Consider the following 9,193-nt stretch of genomic DNA (forward strand, 5'->3'; position numbering starts at 1 on the left):
AATGAACTACAAAAGCAGGGGGGGAAATATGGTGAAGCACAGAAAAAGATGCAAAAAGCACCCCCCAAGCTTAGACTGGACCACCCCCCTAACTCTAAACCTAAAGGCATATAGGCAATCGAGAAACATCATAAAAAGCACCAAAGAGGGGGGGGGGGGGCATGGTAGTATCACTCCGCACTATGGTAAGGGGTAGAATGAGAACTCCCTTCACCGGTCTCCATCACATAACTAGAGCTAGCCATCTCACTCACGTCCATGGGAGCCTTACCCCTTAACCTACCATTCCTCCTAGCTCTATCATCCTCAAAATAATGAGACCAATCATCTAAGACCGGCTCACCCGACCTACCCCACCGCCCAAAAGTGTCAGGGTCCAGAAACGGCGAAGGATTAGCCGGATCATATGTGTAATCACAACCACTGGGCCGCCGATAGTCGTAAGTGGCCGGGGTGGTGCCTATGATAGAACTAGGGTGAACATGAGGGCCCTCCCAATAAGGGTAGCAAGGCCGAGGACCAATGGTAGGATCAAAAGGTTCCCATTGAGGAATAGGTCCTTGTTGGACCGGGAGATAAGGGCAGTTCACATAGGGCTCGATTTCCCCTCTCCGAACATGCATATTGTACAATTGATTTGTATGATAGTCATAACCAAGATTAGAGGGTTGCATAGAAGGCATAGAATATAACACATTAGCAATAGAATCAAGCTTAGCATGAATGGTTGACAAATCAAAAGTAGAAGGAGTAGAAGAAGGGGAAGGAATAGGTGTACCTTCCGGTTCAACTGTGGAATAGTTTGAACATTCGATGAGAGCATTGGTCGAGCGACCTCTTGTATGATTCGTCCTACGACGAATAGATGGTGCAATATCTCGCATTGGAGGCCTCCAAGATAAGGAGTCTTTCACTCTTGGTCGGGAGGTTGCCTCTTTGCATGGGATTAAAAACCATTCTTTAACCCGAGAAACTTTCCAAATGAAGACATCATCCTTCTTCGTACGATCGAGGAACTTTTGGTTCACAAGGGCGGAGATGTTGAGGAAATGAGAAGAAGATTTTTCTCGAGGATCAATAATTGGGGGAAGATCATCCCTCCCAATTGGATGCTCCCCGATAGGCTAACTCCATCACGAATATCCAATAGTCGATTGATGAAGTGCTCTGTGAAATCCACCAACTCAATCTGAAAGTCATTTTGGTCGGCTATCCATAACCAACAAAGCTCCTCTCGAGAGATAGCTCCCAAAGAGTCTTTGGAGCAAAGAGCGTAAGTGAGGAGACGGTTGAAATACCGCATAGCCGGATGAATCATGGAGGCGGTCTTGGAATTTTGAGGCTCATACTTCCCTTGCTCCGAGATACTTCTCCACCAACGTTGCTCATTATATCCATGATCCTCTGCCATTCTATCATGTGCCGGGTAGATACATTGTTCCGTGTCTGCGGCCCAAGGAAACTTGAAGTAAGAACATCGTTGAGAATCCGTCAATGAGTGATCATGATTGAAAAGTTGGAATGTCAAAATCCTTGAGGAACCGTCACTCGATTCTCGGACTACCTCAAGAGAAGAAAGAAATTCATAGGTCACCCTAGCATAAGTAGGGGCGCTCAAATCCAAGAATTCTAAAAGATGAAGGCCCTTTGCAAGAAGCCGAACATCCTCATCTATGCCGAGAAACTTGGTTGTTGCTTGATCGTAAAATCTTGTTGGTCTAAGCTTTCTCTTGGATAGACGCTTGAAACGATCCCAATGTGATTCTTTAGAAAACTCAATGCCATATGTCTCTTCTACCTCGGGTGGAGGTGGAACAACATGCCTTGGTTTGCTAGAACTTGATCTTACCCGCTTCTTGTGACGGATTGGAGCCATCTACAAGAAGAAGAACAACTCATGAGCAAATCTTGAATTTGTCATATTTCAATAATAAGCATAAGTAATTGCTCAAGAATCAAGCACAAAAGCAATTATCTCAAAGTAGAAACAAGTAAGAGACCAAATCATGAGATGACTACATATGAACAAAATGCCATTAATATATAATCATAAATTTGAAACAAGTAAGCATGGATTAAAGGCAAAAATGAACATAAGAGACCAAATCATGAGTCAAATTGAGCAAAATAACCTCAAGCATTGAATTATCAAAGCAATAAAACCATTATAAAGAATACCCATGAGAGAGAAAATGACCAACAATGGTGAATCAAGGAATCAAGCAAATTATACAAATTCATCATGAAAAAGCTTCAATTTAAAACTCAATGATATCATTCAACACAAATTACAAGTTAAAGGAACCAACAATGGAGTTCTACCATGAAAGCAAAAACAAGGTTTCAAGCTTGAACAATGAGGAAGAAGATGACTAGAAAATAAGAAATTATACCTCAATGTAGCCTTGAATTACTTGCAAATTGCCCAAAATGAAGATTTAAGAACAAATAGAACACCCAAAGATAAGTTCCAAACCTCAACACAAATCCTCAAATTTTCGAAAATTAACCCAAAATTTTCGAATTTTTGGTTCGAAAATCTGGAATTTTTCTTGTAAAATTCAAAAATTAGATGAGTTAAATGTAATTTGAGGTTAGAATGAGAATAAAAAAAAGTGAAATTGATATGCCTTTCCAAGAAAAAATAATAGGGTTTGATGAGAGAATAGAGTAGGGAAAGTTGGGAAAAATCGGGGAGAGAGAAAGGGGAAATAAGGTGAATAGCTTGGGATTATAAGGGGGGCTGGCGCGCGCCAGGCTGCTGCGGCTGGTGCGTGCGCACCAGCGTAGGGGATGGTCTTGCATTGGCCGGCGACAAATGCTAAAAACCCCTGCCTACCTGGTGCGTGCGCGCAGGCGGGGGGTGCGTGCGCACCAGGTAGGGCTAGTTATGCTCAAAAATTAAGGCCAAACTCTGACCCCTGTGGTGCGCGCAGTGATGGGGTGCGTGCGCACCAAGGGGGTACGGGGATGGTTCAAAAACCAGCAATTTTTGCCAAAGTAAGTGAAAAATTTCTGACCCCTTTGGTGCGCGCGCGCAGCCTTTGGTGCGCGTGCACCAAGCAAGAATATGTCAGCCATGAATATACTCTCGTGTTTGCATAAGGGGATATTTGAAAGCGCATTCGAAAAAGAGAAGAATATCAATAAAAATGCAAACATGAGAGCATAAAACCCCAACAATATTCCACCTAAACTTAACCAAACCTCGAGAAAGCTTGAAATAACACCAAAATTGTTGGAAATTGTCTCCGAACCGATCTCATGGTACCTAAAATCAAGAATACAAATAAAAAGAAAGAGAAATAAGAAAAATCTCAAAGATAAAAGAAATATAGAAAAATGTAAAATCAAAAGAAAAAGGTTAGAAAACCGGGTTGCCTCCCGGGTAGCGCTTGTTTAACGTCATAGCTCAACGTCCTCCACCAATTAAGGTGGTTGCCGGAAAAGCAATGAGTGAACAAGGCTAACAAAACCACCATCGAAATACTTCTTGAGACGATGGCCATTGACCTTAAATGGAGAAGAAGAATCTATCATTGAGACCTCTACAACACCACTTGGAAAAACATTCTTGACCAAATAGGGACCGCTCCATCTTGACATGAGCTTTCCGGGAAACAACTTCATTTTTGAATTGTAGAGAAGAACCTTATCGCCAACACAAAAATCTTTCTTCTCAATAAGCTTGTCATGTGTTTCCTTGGAATGAGCTTTATACACACTAGCACAATCATAAGCATCAAACCGAAGCTCCTCTAACTCATGAAGATCTAACCACCTTTTCTCCCCCGCACTTGCCAAGTCAAAGTTTATCTTCTTGATTGCCCACAAAGCACGGTGTTCAATTTCAACCGGGAGATGGCATGACTTGCCATAGACTAGGCGGTATGGAGTGGTACCTATGGGGGTCTTAAAAGCCGTTCGATAAGCCCAAAGAGCATCATCCAACTTATTCGACCAATCTTTTCGATTTCTCGCAACCGTCTTTTCAAGAATAAGTTTGATTTGACGATTAGAGACTTCCACTTGACCACTTGATTGAGGATGATATGGGAGGCCGAATCTTTGATGGACCCCATGCTTTCTCAACATCTTTTGAAAGGCATGGTGAATGAAATGAGAACCGTTGTCGCTTATCACCGCCTTGGGAACCCCAAATCTTGGAAAGATTATCTTCTTAAACAACTTCATAACCACCTTGTGGTCATTAGTTGGGGAGGCAATGGCCTCAACCCACTTAGACACGTAATCGACCACCACAAGAATATATTGATTTCCGAAAGATGAGGGGAATGGTCCCATAAAATTAATACCCCACACATCAAACACTTCCAACTCAAGTATGGGTTGTTGAGGCATTTCATTTCTCTTTGAGATGTTCCCAACTCTTTGACATCGGTCACATGTCTTGACAAAGCCCCATGAATCCTTAAAGAGATGTGGCCACCATAATCCGCATTGAAGGACCTTAGTGGCGGTCTTAGAGACACCCATATGGCCCCCGCTTGGATCCGAATGGTACATTTTCAAGACACTAGGCACTTCTTCGTTTGGCACACAACGTCTAAGTAAACCATCGACCCCACGCTTGTATAAGATGGGATCATCCCACACATAATGCCTTACCTCTCTCTTGAGCTTCTTTTTTTGATTCTTAGAAAAAGGAGGAAACTCCCCACATGCGAGAAAGTTCACTAAATCGGCAAACCATGGGAGTTCCCTTGCTTCAATAGCATACAAGAAATCATCAAGTATTCTATACTCAATTGGAGAACCATCATCTTGAATTTGAAAATCTTCCAAACGAGAAAGATGATCCGCCACAACATTTTCCGCTTCTCTTTTATCCCTAATCTCAATGTCAAAGGTTTGGAGCTTAAGAACCCACCGAATCAATCTTGGCTTGGACTCTTTCTTGGCAAAAAGATACTTGAGAGCCGCATGATCCGTAAAGACAATGGTTTTGGAACCCAATAGATAACAACGGAACTTCTCAAAAGCATGAACTATAGCCAAAAATTCCTTCTCCGTTGTAGTGTAATTCCGTTGAGGTCCATTTAGAGTCTTGGACATATAATAGATCACATGAAGTTTCTTGTCCACTCTTTGACCCAAAACACCTCCTATTGCCGAATCTCTTGCATCACACATCAACTCAAATGGTAAATCCCATCTTGGATCTTGAACAATAGGAGTAGAGATTAGAGCTTTCTTCAACTTATTGAATGCCTCCAAACGCTTATCATCAAACACAAAGCCGACATCTTTTTGAAGAAGATCATTAAGAGGCTTTGTAATGAGCGAGAAATCCTTGATGAATCTTCTATAAAACCCGGCATGCCCTAAGAAAGATCTCACTCCCTTTACATTCACCGGAGGTGGAAGCTTTTCAATGACTTCAATTTTAGCTTTATCCACCTCTATCCCCTTATGAGAGATCTTGTGGCCAAGGACTATGCCTTCCTCCACCATGAAGTGACATTTTTCCCAATTCAAGACCAAGTTCACCTTCTCACACCTTGCAAGACATTTTTCAAGGTTTTCAAGGCATGCCTCAAATGAAACACCTCCTACGGAGAAGTCGTCCATGAAAACCTCCATCTCTTCTTCCAACATATCTCCAAATATACTCATCATGCATCTTTGAAATGTCGCGGGAGCATTGCATAGGCTGAATGGCATTCTCTATAAGCAAATGTACCATATGGACAAGTGAAGGTTGTTTTCTCTTGGTCATCCGGGTGGATAGGGATTTGGAAAAATCCCGAATAACCATCAAGAAAACAATAGAACTTGTGCCTTGTTAGTCTTTCAAGCATTTGATCAATAAAAGGAAGGGGGAAATGATCTTTCTTTATAGATGTGTTTAGACGTCTATACTCTTTACACATCCTCCATCCCGTGACTGTCCTCGTCGGAATGAGCTCACCTTTATCATTCTCAACGACAGTCATACCTCCCTTCTTTGGGACAACGTGAACGGGAGAAACCCACCTAGAACTAGAAATGGGGAATATGATTCCCGCATCCAAAAGTTTGGTGATCTCCTTTTTCACTACCTCTCCCATTTGGGGGTGTAGCTTTCGTTGCCTCTCAATAGAAGGTAAAGCACCCTCCTCAAGAGTTATGTGATGTGTACATAAATGGCGGCTTATACCTTTGAGGTCATCAATGGTATAACCCAAAGCACTTCGGTGCTTTTTCAAAACACCACACAACTTTTGAGCTTGATGCTCACTCAAAGAAGAGCTAACAATCACGGGAAAAGTGGAGTTGGGTCCCAAAAATTCATACCTAAGGTGTGATGGAAGAGGTTTGAGCTCAACCATTGGAGCACCTTTACCTTCCTTCGATGTTGCCACTTGCAACGCTTCTTGGCTAGAAATGCTCAAACACATTTGCCCTTCAACATCCTCAAAGCTTCCATTGAGCAAATCTTCATACAAACCCATCTCCTTGTTTGGGGTACCTATCTTCTCCTTATTTAACAAAACATTCTCAAGAGCATCTTTAGAAGTGAGAAATTTCTCATGCATGGAAGACACAACATGATCGAGAGAATCAATTAACATACAATTTTCTAGAGAAGAACATGGATACTTAATGCTATCATTCAAATCAAATTCTATCATTTCATCCCCTACTTTGAGCGAAATTTTAGCACTTTTTACATCTATCAAAGCACCCGAAATAGCAAGGAATGGTCTCCCTAGAATGATGGGGATATTAGCATCTTCATCCATCTCTAGCACAACAAAATCCACCGGAATAACAAATTTTTCGACCCTTAAAGGAACATCCTCTACCTTACCCTTAGGGAACTTAATTGACCTATCGGCCAATTCCAAAGTGATGTTAGTAGGTAAGAGTTCTCCCTAGCTCAAGTATTTGGTACACCGAGTATGGCATAAGGCTAACACTAGCTCCTAGGTCACCTAAGGCATTCTCAATTTGCATTTTATAAATGGCACAAGGGATAGAAAAGTTTCCGGGGTTTTTTAGCTTAGGTGGCATCTTGTTCATTATGATAGCACTACAATTCTCGGTCAAGTTCACCGTCTCTACACCATCATACGTCCTCCTACCACTCAAAATGTCTTTGAGGAATTTTGCGTAATTGGGCATTTGGGTGACAACTTCGGTAAATGGTAAAGAGAGGTGAAGTTGCTTAAGCATGTCTATGAATCTTCCAAATTGTTCATCTAACTTGTGTCTCATGAATTTTTGTGGATAAGGAAGCTTAGGTTTCACAATCTCTTTCTCCACTCTCACCTCACTAGGCTTCTCAATCTCAACCTCACTCAAAGATGCACCGTTTCTCTCATCTTCAACCAAAGCCCCTTTTGTGCCCTCTTTAGTCTCACTCATCCTAGGCAAACTCTCCTCAAGGATCTTACCACTCCTTGTGACAATAGCATTAACCGGTCTCTTAGGATCTAGGCCTTGGGAAGGTAAATAAGAAGGACTAGCATGGTCTTTCAAAGCATTAGCAAGTTGAGAAATTTGATTTTCAAGCATCTTATTATGAGTCATCATTTCTTTAAATTTCTTATCACTTACGGTCATGCAAGTGTTCAACAACTTTGTTTGATTTTCAATGATTTCTTCCAAATTTTTTCTATATGAATAAGAAGAGGATTGAACATAGGAATTATCATTTTGGGCCTTTGGAGCAAATCCGGGTGGAGGGCCTCTTTGAGCATTGTTTTGAAAATTGCCTCTACCTTGATTGTTCCAATTACCTCTACTTTGATTTTGACCATAACCTTGATTATGGTTACCACTACCTTGATTATGATTCCCATAACCTTGGTTTGGATTACCATAATTTTGGTTTTGAATTTGGCTACTATAACCTTGATTGTTATAGTTACCTTGAGAACCTTGGTTCCTATAACCACCATCTTGGTTATAGTTGTCAAAATTGCCATGATTGTTGTAATTCCTATTCCATTGACCTCTTTGATTCTCAAACCTAGAATCATGATTATTTGACACATAGTTCACATTCTCATTCACATTTCCATCTTGATCATCACAAACATCCATACATGCATGAGGGCAAATAGAAACATCATGCTCATACGACCCACAATCATCACAAAACAAGCATCCACTAGGAATGTTACTAGAAGAAGGAAGGGGTTGAGAATTAGAAGACGTACCTCTTCCCTTAGTTTGGGAGGGAAGACTTGAAACTTGGTAGGTAGCACTTTCCAACTTTGCCTTGATAGCGGACATCTCCTTCCCCAAGTTTGTCATTTGAGAGGATAGATTGTTGATTGCATTTAGATGATCAACCGAGTACACCGAAGAGCTACTCTTGCTAGTTGACTCTCTTTCTCCAACTTGCCAATCTCTATAATACCTCACTACATCCTCAATTATGTCCACCAATTCCTCTTCCGTTTGGTTCATGAGAGGACCTCCGGCTCCTCCATCTAAACATGATTTTCCTTGTGGGATAAGACCTCCATAGAAGATTTGAATGATTTGATAGGTTGGAATTCCGTGATGAGGACATTCTCTTTGATACTCCTTGTATCTCTCCCATGCTTCATAGAGGCTCTCATTTGGCTTTTGCTTGAAACCTTGAATCAAAGCTCTAGCTTCCGCCGTTTTCTTTTGAGGATAGAAACGGGATAGAAATTCCTTGGTGACCTCGTCCCGTGTCCTTAGAGAATTCGGCTTTACCTCCTTATCTAGCCATTCCAAAGCACGACCTATGAGAGAAAAGGGAAAGAGCTTGAGGCGGATGAATTCTTGGGAAATTCCGTTCACCTTGATAGTATTGCAATACTTCTCGAACTCCTTGAGATGGTTTAGTGGGCTTTCATGCTTGGCCCCACTAAATTGTCGCCTCTCTATCAAAGTGATCATTGCCGGTCTTATTTCAAAATCATTTGTCGGTGTTGTAGGTGGAGTAATCCCACTCTCAAATCTATATGCACCGGGAATCCCCAATTCTTTCAATGCCACTCTCGGATTTTCTCCCATTCTTGCTTATTCCTCTTGTTGTGGCTCTTCTTCACTTGAAATGCTAGGGCTCAAAGATCGTCTAGTACTCCTCAACCTTGCAATAGTTCTCTCAATTTCCGGATCAAATGGCACTAGTGAATGATCATGTGCTTTATGCATAAAATCTCAAAAGAAATGGTTAGTAAAACGGCTACAAATGTAGCCTTAAAGA

General features: G+C 41.5%; 1 non-coding gene across 1 annotated transcript; it reads left to right on the forward strand.

The window, feature by feature from the left end:
• The first annotated feature begins 8,509 nt into the window (after positions 1-8,509).
• On the forward strand, positions 8,510-8,615 carry LOC145580315 (small nucleolar RNA R71). The gene has a single exon (XR_014099380.1). It is a non-coding gene; the product is annotated as a small nucleolar RNA R71 (small nucleolar RNA).
• Positions 8,616-9,193: the final 578 nt, after the last annotated feature.

Source organism: Chenopodium album, chromosome 14 (assembly GCF_948465745.1).
Source record: "Chenopodium album chromosome 14, dcCheAlbu1.1, whole genome shotgun sequence".
NCBI lineage: Eukaryota > Viridiplantae > Streptophyta > Magnoliopsida > Caryophyllales > Amaranthaceae > Chenopodium > Chenopodium album.